At 41.3% G+C, this 13,182-nt stretch overlaps 1 long non-coding RNA gene across 2 annotated transcripts in view; it reads right to left on the bottom strand.

Moving 5' to 3' along the window:
• Nucleotides 1–1,508: 1,508 nt before the first annotated feature.
• The window catches only part of LOC122464129, a 58,831-nt gene continuing 47,157 nt past the window's right edge, over nucleotides 1,509–13,182 (bottom strand). For both annotated transcript variants that reach the window (XR_006288035.1, XR_006288036.1), the window contains exon 4: nucleotides 1,509–1,624. This is a non-coding gene — a long non-coding RNA (uncharacterized LOC122464129). The remainder of the gene's footprint in view (nucleotides 1,625–13,182) is intronic.

Below are 13,182 nucleotides of genomic sequence, written 5' to 3' on the forward strand. Positions count from 1 at the left end.
TACAGATGAAAGGGTTTTGCCTCTGGCCAGGAGGGATTTTTATAGCACTGGGGACAGAAAGGTGGTTACCCTTCCCTTTATATTTATGACGGCCTGAAAATTTGCAGAATCTGCCCAAATCTTGGGAGAGTCCCTCCTATTAACCACATGGCTCCCCATCCCTGAAACAGCATGACTCCTTGTGTGCTGACATTGTTCCAAGGTCTGTGGTCAATGGGAGTTTTGCTTGAATGCAGACAAAGGTTTATGGCCTTTCATCTTTTACCCATATTTTGTCCCTTTTAGGGAGCATTAAATCCTCTCCGAGTCTTCTGGTTGGCCAAGTCTAATTGCTGTTTGGATTCTAGAAATCTGATTGTAGTTCTGAGGAATATGCAGTGCAGAGAGACTTTTGCTGGCTCCTTGTCTACAAGATGGGGTGGATTTAGGGTAGGTGTTTCAGAAGTATTTAAATGAGTTGGAAGCACAAATCCCCTTGACTTTTATAAGGGATTCATTTCAATAGGTCCCCAAGAATCCCTTTCCAAGGGACATGTCATGCACTTCTGAAAGTCCCCAGGGCAAACAGGGCAACAGGGCAAAATAACTGGGAATGGCCCAACCTGGGTATTAAGGGAATTGTGCTGGGGTGGATCATGAGTGGGAAAGTGGGAGCAGAGGGTCAGAAGCTGGAAGATTAGCATGGGCATAATGGAAGGCATGAGGGTAATGGAGCAGGCTGGAGTGGAGGTTTTAAGTAGACTAGTACCAGCCCACACAAGCCAACCCTTTCAACCTGTGAGGATCCTGTGTATAAATATCCACAAAGGCTGTTTGAATGTATTTTGGCTTTTGACAGGCTATAAATTAGTTTTAAATTAATATTGCTTAGGGTAGGGAGGAGGGAAGGGAAGAATCTTCACTCTTCATTTCTTCATACTATCTTTACCGATCTCTCTCCATCTTCCTTCAGACTAATTTAGCCGCCATGTTAGATATTTCTTTTTCCTCTCCAACCCTTATTTTCCTGTGTTGTGTTCTTGTGTCTTTACTCTTTCAATTACTCTCCTTCTTCTCCCATCTCTCTTTTTACCTTCATTTCATTTTTTCTGGTCTCTCATTTCTAGGGACACCAGACAGCAAGTGTGAAAAATCAGGACAGGGGGTTGGGGGTAATAGGAACCTATAGAAGAAAAAGACCCAAATATCGGGACTATCCCTTTAAAATCGGGACATCTGGTCACCCTACTCATTTCTGTGTTCCACTACATTACACATTGTTGCCTCCTGCTCCCCAGTCTTACACCTCATCCCCAAGGCTTATCTCTCCTCCCAAGACACCACCCTTCTTCCTCCTCAAACTCACCCCCTCCCTCCAAATACTCACGTGTAAGCTAATGAGCTTTGCTTTTCCATCTGCTACCCAAAATAGTACCTGCCTTGAACTAACCCAGGTATTGTTGTAATAACATTGGGTCAAACCCAGAAATCCTTCTGCAGATTTTATTCAGTTCTTATTTGACTTAAAATTCCTATTTAAGTCAATTGGAATTTTGCCTCTGTCAGGATTGCGCAGGGACCTCAGGACTTGATCCATTCAGCAGATCTACCAGAAAATGAAAGGGGTGGATGTAGGGACCAAGACCTGGGCAGGAGATAGAAGACATCATATTATTTTAGTTACCATTAGAATTTTACCTGTCTTGGACTTTCTTTCTACAGTAGAGCATCCAGCCAGCCCACTCTCAATTATACTGGATTTCAGCTAGCATTGCAGATGAAGCAGTATTGATACACATATAGCTGTGTACAGGGGGTGCACAGATGTCAGATTTGGTATTTACTAGCCAGCTTTCAGCCATATTGTTTAATTACACTTATTAATTCTAAACTAAAGAGTTCCAGTCATATTTGAGGAAATGGATTGAGCCAAGCCAAACTGCCAGTCTTTGTACTCATAAGTGTTTGGGGGCCTTGCTCCAGTAAGGAACAGAGGCCTCCTGATCAGTTTGATTAGTGGGGAGAGATTGTTGTGTGGTTTGGATAAGTTGTCTCACAAGAGCACTCTCCTCTCCCATGTTAAAGAAATGGTTCCCAGTCCTCTCAGAAATTGCTGGGAAGCAAGTATTCATTTGGGAGTCAAGATCATATGGACTATCTGGGCACTTAGAACCTTTTCTTTATTATGCTAAGTCTTCAAAACATTTTGAAAATTAAATTGGAGCCCAAACCAAAGATGAAGTTTAGAGCTGTTCAATTCCAAACCTGAGGTAATCTTTGTTAGGGGGCTTATTCCTTCACCCACTTACTTCCCTGGTCCTTCTCACATGAACAGAGAGCAACAATATCTGAAGTCCAAAGGTGCAAACAATTCGATGTTTATTGGGGTGAACTTCCAGCAAGCAGTATGTCCCTTGGCCCGCGCCACTTCCAGCAGCTCCCATTGGCCTGGAGCAGCGAACCGCGGCCACTGGGATCTGCAATCGGCCAAACCTGAGGACACGGCAAGTAAACAAACCGGCCCGGCCCGGCTGGGGCTTTCCCTGCACAAGCGGTGGAGCAAGTTTGGGAACCACTGCTCTAGATGCTTACATATTGATTGTTTAATTTGTTCAAGTATCTTTCCAGATATTGAAGATAGGCTGATTGGTCTATACTATGCTTTGTGGAAGAAAGAAAATTTTTGTTGCATATTCTTCCTCCCAGACCTGAGGAAGAGCTCTGTGTAGCTCAAAAGCTTCTCTCCCTCACCAACAGAAGTTAGTCCAATAGAAAGATATTACCTCACACATTTTGTCTCTCTAGTATTCTCGAATCAACACAGCTACACCACCACTTCATACATATAAATAATTAGCTATTGGAGCAAGGGGACTGGAACCTGGATTTCTCATCTCTCAGGTGGGTGCCCTACCCACTGGGATATAGATTCCCATTTGCTCTTTTGGCTAAAAGTTATAAGAGAGATACTCCCTCCCCAGCCCCTGTTTTGTTTGGGTTTAGATATGCTCAGAGCACATCTACCAGATTGGGCCCCCAAGACAGATGGGGGAATATCTAGTTTGTTAATCCTTCTGGGGTTTAAGCGTTAACTGTTGAGCAGTCTTAGGACTTGGTGGCTGTGCTCCTGCCCAGCTGCTGAAATTTAGGTGTCTTGGGGACTTCAACAGTAAAATCTTAGGTATCTCCAAGGTTATGCAACAGCTGAACAGGAGTTTTATGAATGCCAATGATGCCTAAGTGTTGGATTTAGGCACCTAAATCCCCTTTGTGAATCCCATCCCAAGACCTTGGTAGGATCAAGAAAAAAGGTTAGACATTTGTGAATAAGAGAATCTAGATATATAAGATTAAAAAAAATGGAAGGAATATAAACCCCACCCTCCCAGCAGCACTGGGAGAAAAATGCAATTTTGTGAAAATTGAGGTTTGCACATACTTCAACAAAAATTTTCACTTGGAAATTTTTCACAAAAAGCTGAAACATCATATTTTTGCAATGTCATTTTAATTTGTGTTGACATGTATATTAAAATACATGGGGGATAGCTCAGTGGTTTGAGCATTGGCCTGCTAAACGCAGCGTTCTGAGTTCAATCCTTGAGGGGGCCATTTAGGGATCTGGGGCAAAAATTGGGGATTGGTCCTGCTTTGAGCAGGGGGTTGGACTAGATGACCTCCTGAGGTCCCTTCCAACTCTGAGATTCTATGATTAACATTAGTATTGTTTATTATATGTAATGTGCATACATATTTAATAGTTTAATATAAAAGTCTAAAATGTTTTGACACTTGCAAATCAAAACATTTTAATGGTCCCTAGTGTTGTTTCTTTTTGTTTGTTTGTTTTTAATTTTCATGTTGGGCAAAATTTCAAAATTTTGGCTTTGTGTTTCAAATCAGAGCACTCTTTAAAAAATCTTGGAATTTCCCATGAAATGAAAATTCCAGTTCCTACTAGTTCTACCCTCAAGCTTCAGGGTAAAAAAGGGTAAGAAAGTAGTAGTTACGGTAGCCTCCAATCAGGATTGGGATCCCACTGTTCTGGACCCTGTTCAAACACCGAAAGGAGCTGATTCCCTCTCTAAATGGCTTATGGTCTAAAGAAAAAAACTCCTTATAAGCAGATGGTTCTATAACTGCCTTCTGCAATGTTTTCTTTAATTTTCTACTGAATCTAGCTGGTACTGGTTACTGCTGGAGATAGGAACTTGGACCAGATGGAGCACTAATCTGCTCCAGTAAGGCAGTTGCTATGTTCTTGGGGGATCCATCATCTTCACTCAGATGGTAGATGATCAAATCTATAATACCAGCTGGTGGTGTTTGACCTTCTTGTGATGAAATTATTCTGTATTAAAAAAAATGATAAATAAAGAGTTAGAGCAGAATTTTTATTTTTATAATTTAAGGTTTTTTTTATAATCACTTTTATTAGGAACATACTGAATATTTATCTGGCATGGTTATAGGAAAAGGCAGCTGTAGCTACAGTTCCCCTACAACAATGTATATGAGAAAACACTAAATATTTTCTCCACATATTTAAAATACTGTTTTATTGCTTAGTCTCTTTGAAGATGAAAGCAAATCCCTTGGCACCAGTGTGGGTTGCTGTTTTTTTTTGTTTTGTTTTGAGCACCTGCCTGTGATCAATGCTAGAAGATAATATTTTTAGCAAAAGATTTTGAGGGTTATGGGAACCTCTTACTTCTGGGCTCTGTTCAGCACAAATGTTTGTCACTCTGTGTACAAACCGAATCATACAGAAAACTGCTGAAAACATTGGGCTCTTTACCCTACTAATCTATCCAACAGAAAGTTGGTTGAGACATCATCAAGAGATTTGCAGAATACCTGCAAACACAACTGGAAGCATGGAAGGTCTATCTGAAATGTGACTGTCTCTCCACTGCCAATATGAAGCCCAATGCAATAGGCCAAAAATTGTTATGCATTAATATTGGTTGAGAGACAATGTAGGTGAGGCAATATCTTATTGAACCAACTTCTACTGGCAGAAGGTACAAGCTTTCTAACTACACAGAGCTGTTCTTCAGGTCTGGAGAAGGAAATCAGGGCGTCTGAGGTAAATACAAATTGGGACAGATTGTTGAGCAGAAGGGGTAACGCATGGTGGAGGAGGTCACTTGAACTTCACTGAGCAATTGGAGAGTTAGATTGCTATGCATAACGTGTTTGAAGTGAGGGTAACAGGCAGTGTGATGTGTTACAAATAGTTGTAAGGAGCCCTAAAATCAATGGCCCTGTTAAATCCACAGCTTTTGGTGTCTAGCGGAGTTAGGAATTTAGGTTCCCAAGCTTGTTTTTTGCAGATAGTTTTCAAGAGAAACCTGCACACTATTATTGAAAGATAAGATATGGAATGATTGCTATGTGAAAAGTGCCCATGGCCAATATAAAGTTTTTGTCTCCTGTTTTTCTGTGTGAGTTCACTCGAGAACGTAGTGAGTTTTTAGTTTCCTCCAGAGAGGTGTTGCTTCGGCATTAGAGCAGAGGACTGGATTATAGGGGTCTCCTGTGCTTTGCTGATACTACCATTAACTCATTCTGTTGGCAATCATCTCAAATCTTAACCTGACAGATAGAGAGGGTGAAGGGTAAGTAATATTCAGTAAATGTGTTGATCCTTGGGTGAAAAGCACTATAGAAAAGCAAACCACTGAGTTTTCATTTCTCTGTTAACACATAAATCATATTTGGCACATGCTCAAGTAGGTCAAAATCCAGATTAGCAATAGCATAGTCTCAAATCCATCCACATAGAACTCCACAAAATAATTCCTAAAGCAGGTCCTAGGGAGATGGTGGAATCTCCTTCCTTAGAAGTTTTTAAGGTCAGGCTTGACAAAGCCTTGGCTGGGATGATTTAATTGGGGATTGGTCCTGCTTTGAGCAGGGGGTTGGACTAGATGGCCTCCTGAGGTCCCTTCCAGCCCTGATATTCTATGATTCTATGAGTCTATGCTCTTCATTGTGGAGGACCCCATCTCTTGGGTGGCAGTCTCCCCATCTCCCAGGCAGCTCAGATCCAGGAGCCTGGGTTTGCTATTGAACTCTGCCTTTGCTCAGCTCCTGCCTGAGGGCCCTGCGCTACTGACTGTTGCCCCACCTTGACCCAGTGCCTGGGCTTTGCTACTGAACTCTGCTCAGCCCCTGCCTGAGGGCCCTGAGCTACTGACTCTTTGTTGCCCCGCGCCCTGACCCAGGGCTTGGGCCTTGCTGTTGAACTCTTTGCTCAGGCAGGCTAATTCCCCAACACACCTGACAGAAGTAGCGCGGTGGTCTGGTTCCCTGCCTCCCCGGAGAGTGACGACCCCCAGCTGGATGCACCTACACATCCCAATATGCCATTGGCCTTCTTGGCAACAAAGGCACACTGCTGACTCATATCCAGCTTCTCGTCCACTGTAATCCCCAGGTCCTTTTCTGCAGAACTGCTGCTTAGCCAGTTGGTCCCCAGCCTGTAGTGGTGCATGGGATTCTTACTTCCTAAGTGCAGGACTCTGCACTTGTCCTTGTTGAACCTCATCAGATTTCTTTGGCCCAATCCTCCAATTTGTCTAGGTCACTCTGGACCCTATTCCTTCCCTCCAGCATACCTACCTCTCCCCTCAGCTTAGTGTCATCTGCGAACTTGCTGAGGGTTCAATTAATCCCATCATCCAAATAATTGGTAAAGATGTTGAACAAAACTGGCCCCAAGATCGACACCTGGGGCACTCCACTTGATACCAGCTGCCAACTAGACATCGAGCTGTTGATCACTACCTGTTGAGCCCGACAATCTAGCCAGCTTTCTATCCCCTTATAGTCCTTTCATCCAATCCATACTTTTTAACTTGCTGGCAAGAACACTGTGGGAGACCATATGAAAAGCTTTGCTAAAGTCAAGATATATCACATCCACCGCTTTCCTCATATCCACAGAGCCAGTTATCTCATCATAAAAAGCACTCAGGTTGTTCAGGCATGACTTGCCCTTGGTAAATCCATGTTGACTGTTCCTGATCACCTGGTCATGCAGTACCAAGTCAAATGCCACACAGAGTTCTAAGCATATTACATCAATACTATTACCCTTATCAGCCAAATTTGTAATATCATAAAAAAATCTAATTAATTTGACAGGATCTATTTCCCATAAACCCCATTGATCCTTGTCAAGATAATGCAGTGGCTGATAGAGGACTTAATTAATAAAGAATTAAAAAGTAGGTACTATAATTAATGCTGATCAACATCACACTGAAAGGCCTATAATTACCTAAGTCATTCCATTTATACTTTTTAAATATTGGCACAACATTAGCTTTCTTCCAGTCTTCTGGAAATTCCTTGGTGTTCCAAGATTTATTGAAAATGAACATCAACACACCAACAATCTCCTTAGGCAGCTCTTTAAAAACTCTTGGATACAAGTTATCCAGACCTCCTGATTTAAAAATCTCTTACTTTAGTAGCTGCTGTTTAACACTCTCCTGAGATACTACTGGAATTGAAAGACTTTTATATGATATGACTACTTCAGTTGTTATCCACTCCAAATACAGAACAGAAATATTTATTGAACACTTTTGCTTTTTCTACATCATTATTGATAATTCTACCATTTCTATCTAGTAATGGACTAATACCACCGTAGGACTACTTTGTTCCTATATACTTAAACTCTTTATTGTCCTAAACAATGCTGGCCATAAATTTCTCCTTGTCTCTTTGCTTCCCTTATCAATTTTATACAACTTGTGGCTTGTGATTTACATTCATTACTATCTACTTCCCTCTTCTCCATTTGTTAGATATTATTAGATGCCATCACTCCCCCTTAAATCAGGTCTTTTTTTTTTTCTTTCTTTTTAAGCAATATGGGCTTCTTCAACTTGAGAGTATGGCTTTTGGGGAATCTAGTGAAGTGTTTTTAAACAATTCCCAATCCTCATTCATAGTTTTCTGATTAAATACTTCCTTCCAGCTCATTTGGTTAATAATTGTTTTCCATTTTGTAAAACTGGCATATTTAAAGCTGTGTGTGTGTTTGTGTGTGTGTGTAAATAAGTATAATCACTGGTCTGGAATTATTTCTGTTTGCACATTATACATCTGATCTAGTCATCATGATTACTTGTACCTAACTTCCATTAATTTTTAGTTTTGTGATCAGTTCCTCTTTATCTGTCAAGGTGAGATTTAATATAGAATTCCCCCATATTGGATACAACATGTTTTGCATTAGGAAATGGTCATCTACAATATTTAGACATTCCAAGGATGTTTTAGTACTGGCAGCATGAGGCCTCCAGCATGTCACTCAAATTGAATTTCCACATGATCACAGGGCTTGGTTTCCCCTTACACATAACAGATAGGATGACCAGCTCCTTATGTACCTCTTTCCTAGTGTGACTTGATGGTCTGTAGCAGATATCACCTAATACCCCATCTTGTGCTTTATCTGTTAGGACACTGATCCATAAGCATTCAAGATCATTTTTTGTGAAAGCCCATAACAGGCTCTTCAGTTAAATCATCCAAACTTCTCTAGCTGAACACAGTTCTTAACCCCAATTTTTATCTTGCCTATATCCAGGTTAAAATACAATCCTACTACACACACACACACGTGACAGTATAAAAATCAGGCAAACAGAAACAGATGGGTTTGGTTATTTTAAGAAATAAGGCAGAAGCAAAAAAAGTCAAACACAAAGCAGGGCTGTGCTCAGCATTCAGGAACCTATCTACAAAGTTTTGTATAAAAGACTTCCCCTGGGAAAAGCTCTTCCCACATCTGCACTGACAATTGCAGTGTGGTTGAACCACTATACCCCTCTACTTCTAATGTTGTCCAAGAGATGATCTAATACAGACACATTCAAACCACTACTAGTCATTCTGTAGGTTTGGGCTGTAATCCTGGGAGGCAAAACACAAATATGGATTAACTTTATTCTTTTGTTTCCTCTGAGAGAAAGACATACATCAAAAATGAAGATGGAGACAAAGAGATCAAAAGAAAAACAATACATTTTAGTATCTTTTTTTCCCCCTCCTTTGACTTCAATTCAGTTCAGGCTACTATTGTCAGCTGATTTATAGCTTTGCTTTTGAGTATCTGCTTTTTCTATTGCAGTAGCTTCTACTAGTTAGCTTTTGTTGTGGCAAAGAAAAAAACCTCACCTGCACACAACCCCCACTCTGCATTCGACAAGTCCAGCAAAATAAAGATTGTACAAATGAGTGCATTTTAGAGCTTAATTTAATCAGTGTTAGCCCTTGATGCTGTATATAAACAGCAACTAATAACTAAATGTGGGGTACAAGTCAGAGCAGAACTCAGTCTGCCGTTGTTAACATATAGGGCTTTATTCTCCACTGCCTTGCTTTGTATGTAATCATTTACACCTCTGCAGTGTATCTTTGTACACACATGCTTTGGTATGATAGATGACTACACAAAATGCAAGGCAGTGGGGAAGTAAGCCTGTGAAGTATGGTCTATTTCTGGAGAGAAAATTCTTGTTAATGTCTTGAGGCCAAATTCTGTTCCCAGGTACACTCATGTAGATCGGAGTAACTCTGTTGAAGAGAGTTGAGTTACTCTAACTCTACCTAGTCTATTTGGGAGTAGAACTTGACCTTCTGTCTCAGCTGAGTGACATCTAGGTAGGTGAAGATTCCCACAAGATTAATTGCCTTCTCAGTGTCAAAGCTAACTAAGTAACATCTTCAAACTCTCTCAGAAATAGTTCTATTAAATATTTATTTTGTAATTAGTAGTGCCACCAGCAGGTAGCACTGTTATGTGCTAGGTATGGAAGTAAACATAGTGAGAGATAGCCTCTGCACTGCAGAGTTTACAGTCTCAGTAGACAAGTTGGAGAAAGAGTGTGAAAAATGTGCTATCCTCATTTCACAGTGGGGAAACTGAGACACAGATTGCCTGAGTTCCAGTCAAGTGCTTTAACCTTTAGCCTTTTGGACATGATTCATCTCTGTGATTAAACAGGCAGCTAGATTCTGATCTTATTTACACTGGTGTAAACCTGGAGAAGCTCAAGTGAATTCAAAAGTCACTTTAGATATACACAAGTAACAATCTACTCCAGTACGGCTACTGCCTAAGAAAGGACTCCCATATATCACCTGAATCCTGTGTTGCACAATGAATGTACAAAGCCATGTGACCACCAACTGCTCTAAGTGTCCAGCTCAGTAATTTCCATAAAATCAATAATCTGTATTAAAATATAGTTTTGCCCTTGCTTATGACTGTCTAGGCTACTGCCACTTCATTAGTAAAACCATTGACTTGGCAAGCTTGGACCTGGAAGTCACATTGTGGGGAGTGAGGTGGTGGCTTTAAACAATACAGTTTGAGGAGTTTTAGAATAATTCAAGCAGAACGTTTCCCAGGCTGGAATTCAGAAATTATCAGGTATTTTAGTTTAACAACCCTGCAGCATTTGTCAGGGCAGTCATCAAAACTCCCTCACCTCCCCCACCATCTTCTCTTTATAACCTGTTAAAATAACACTGTCTACAATTACAGGGACATTTGTTATGCATGATATAATAGACTGCAAATATAAAAAGGCATTATCATTACTTTTGTCCTTTGTTCTTCCAGGCCAGAATATTGCATAGTTCTTTACTTTGACATTTATTGCTTTTAGATTGGTAATAGAATGGTTTGTGTTGCTCATTATCTTGAATGATGATAATATTAGAGGTTGGGGAATCTGAGTTCCCTGTTAAGTAAAGTAAAGGCTTCTTATAATTTAGCAAAGGTTATTACTGGACAATTACCCACAATACAATTCAAGTCTAATAAACTTTAGCCATAGTCACCCTTAAATGCCACATTTGTAGTATGGTTTCTAGGAAACCTTTCAGAGAGATTCATGTTGTATATAATTTTTCAGTGCTGACTGATGGGTGTCTATAGAGCAAGGGCCTTGGTCAGAGAAACTTCCAGTGACCTGAGAGTTTGCTTACATAAGTGCTGAGGGAAAAAATGAGTTATGAACCTGTTTGCAGTAACTCCATTGAATCCAATGGCATTAATCTGGATTTATACTGGTGTAAACCCCTTTGGGGTTAGAGAGCATGGCACCTTTTAAACACTGTCCTGAGGAAGAGGGAGTGATTAGGTGGGAAGGTTGAGGGCCTACAGCGAGCAAACCCTCCCATAATGGTGCAGCCAAGAACCAGCCCAGGAGAGACATCCAAGGACAAGAGCCAGAAGGAGCACTGTACCAGGTAAGAATCACCTGAGAAGCCAGACCCAGTATCACTGTCACTCAGAGCTGTATAGGGCCGTGAGTACTGGGGCTTGTGACTTTGCTTTAGGAATAAGGGAAGCTGCGCTTAGTCAAGTGAGGAGTTTGTCTCTCTGCGTGTGTTTTGCAGAGTACGGCAGAAGAGGGTACCAGAGGAGTTTGTTGTAGAAGTTTACAGGTGCCAAAGATGACCAGGAGCACCCAAGACTTACTGCTGGACTGGATCTCTGCCCAGGTTTCCTGAACTCTGAGTCTAGACACAGTGCTCAGTGTCTGTCCTTTCATATTGTGGTACCAGTGCGCCCGTGGGTCCATGTATCCGATGTAACCCTGCTTTACCATTCCCCCGTCTTCTCCCCATTTTTCTCCTTACATCCTGTGACCCTACATCCCATATTCTTCATAGAGATATTATGATATGAATATGGCATAACTAAGATGTATTTTATGCAGGTCTCTGTGCAGTGCAAGACAATACAATTTTGGGTTTGCACCCCAGACGGGGTGTGCACTTGAGTGCTGGGCAATGCCCAAGCTGATTCTTCACTTGCAGAGCTGATTTCAGTGTCTTTGTCATTCTGCAGCTGGGCATGTCCCTACCTGTGCATGTGCTAGAGGAGGCTTGAGGGCCTGGCTCAGCAGGACAGTGTGAGGGAGCCCAGGCTGGTGGAACGGGCGGGCCCAGTGGGACTCTAGTACATCAGGTGGCACCCCAGCGGTGGGGCGTGGGGAGAAGGGGTAACCCATCACACATCCTTCTGTAAATAAATATTTCCATTTCCTTTATTCATTGTACTATTCCGGTGTGTCCATGTGTTTAAACTCTGGGAGGGTTCGAGCAGGTGCCCCTGTGATGGAAGGGCGTTTCCCTGCTGCGTTCCTCTGCATGCTTTTCCTTGTCTGGAGCTGCTAGCAGAAAGGACTCCATATTAGCCACACCGGTGCTACAGTTACACTGGTAAAGAGCATAATGCAGCCCTGGAAATTTCTATTGCCTTTTTTTATAGTAGGAGATATTCTAAAATTCAGCCTTTTAAGATCTTGAATGAATACATTAGCAGGGAGTAAATATTAGTGAAATTCAGAGCCAGATTTGGTGTATCCCTCCTTTAAAACAGGTTGGACAAAAGCCTGAATCTGAACAATACAAAACTTTGGACCACATCCAGGAAGTGCTTCATGCTCAGAAATCCCACTAGGAACTCATTTCAACATTGATTGCACTGGGGGTGCTACACCAAGGTAACTAGCTGGAGCAGGCCTCTTCTGGGGTTCAAAATTCTGTACAACATGAATCTTTCTGTACATATAAACTTTGCAATTCAGTCAATTCCTAGAGTAGGTCTGAATACATTTGTATGCACACATACCTTTTTTAATTGATGTTTCCTTTCCATTTGGTACTCTGATTTGCCTGTAGCCATTTATGTTCAATCTACGTTCATAAGTTCATTTCTTCTGCAGAAGCATTGGCCACGTAACAGTAGCTAGAATTATTTTCCCCATGAATCTTGGTAGAGTGACTTTTGTAATTTGCACACACTCATATCCAATTTCAATCCAATTTTCATTGACAATTTTCTCTCTGGATTTTACTTTCACCTGTATTTTTAAGCTATAGCAGTGGTTCAGAGTCAAAGTTGCTTGTAAACTTTATGATGTACCGTGCATTATCACAGTTTGTCAGTAATGCAAGATGTATGGGCCAGGAAAATCCATATTCCTATAAGATGCTGAAGAACATCTGGGGCTGTGTGGTTGCATCACTGATCTCTCTAGATGGTGATTCATGGTCAAACATACTGTTAAGCATCCCCTGCACCTACCATAATAAAGAAAAGATTTGATTTTCAAAGCTGATGGGGAAACTTAGACACACACCTTCCAACACAAAGCAACC

The sequence above is a fragment of the Chelonia mydas genome, chromosome 1, assembly GCF_015237465.2.
Source record: "Chelonia mydas isolate rCheMyd1 chromosome 1, rCheMyd1.pri.v2, whole genome shotgun sequence".
Lineage (NCBI taxonomy): Eukaryota > Metazoa > Chordata > Testudines > Cheloniidae > Chelonia > Chelonia mydas.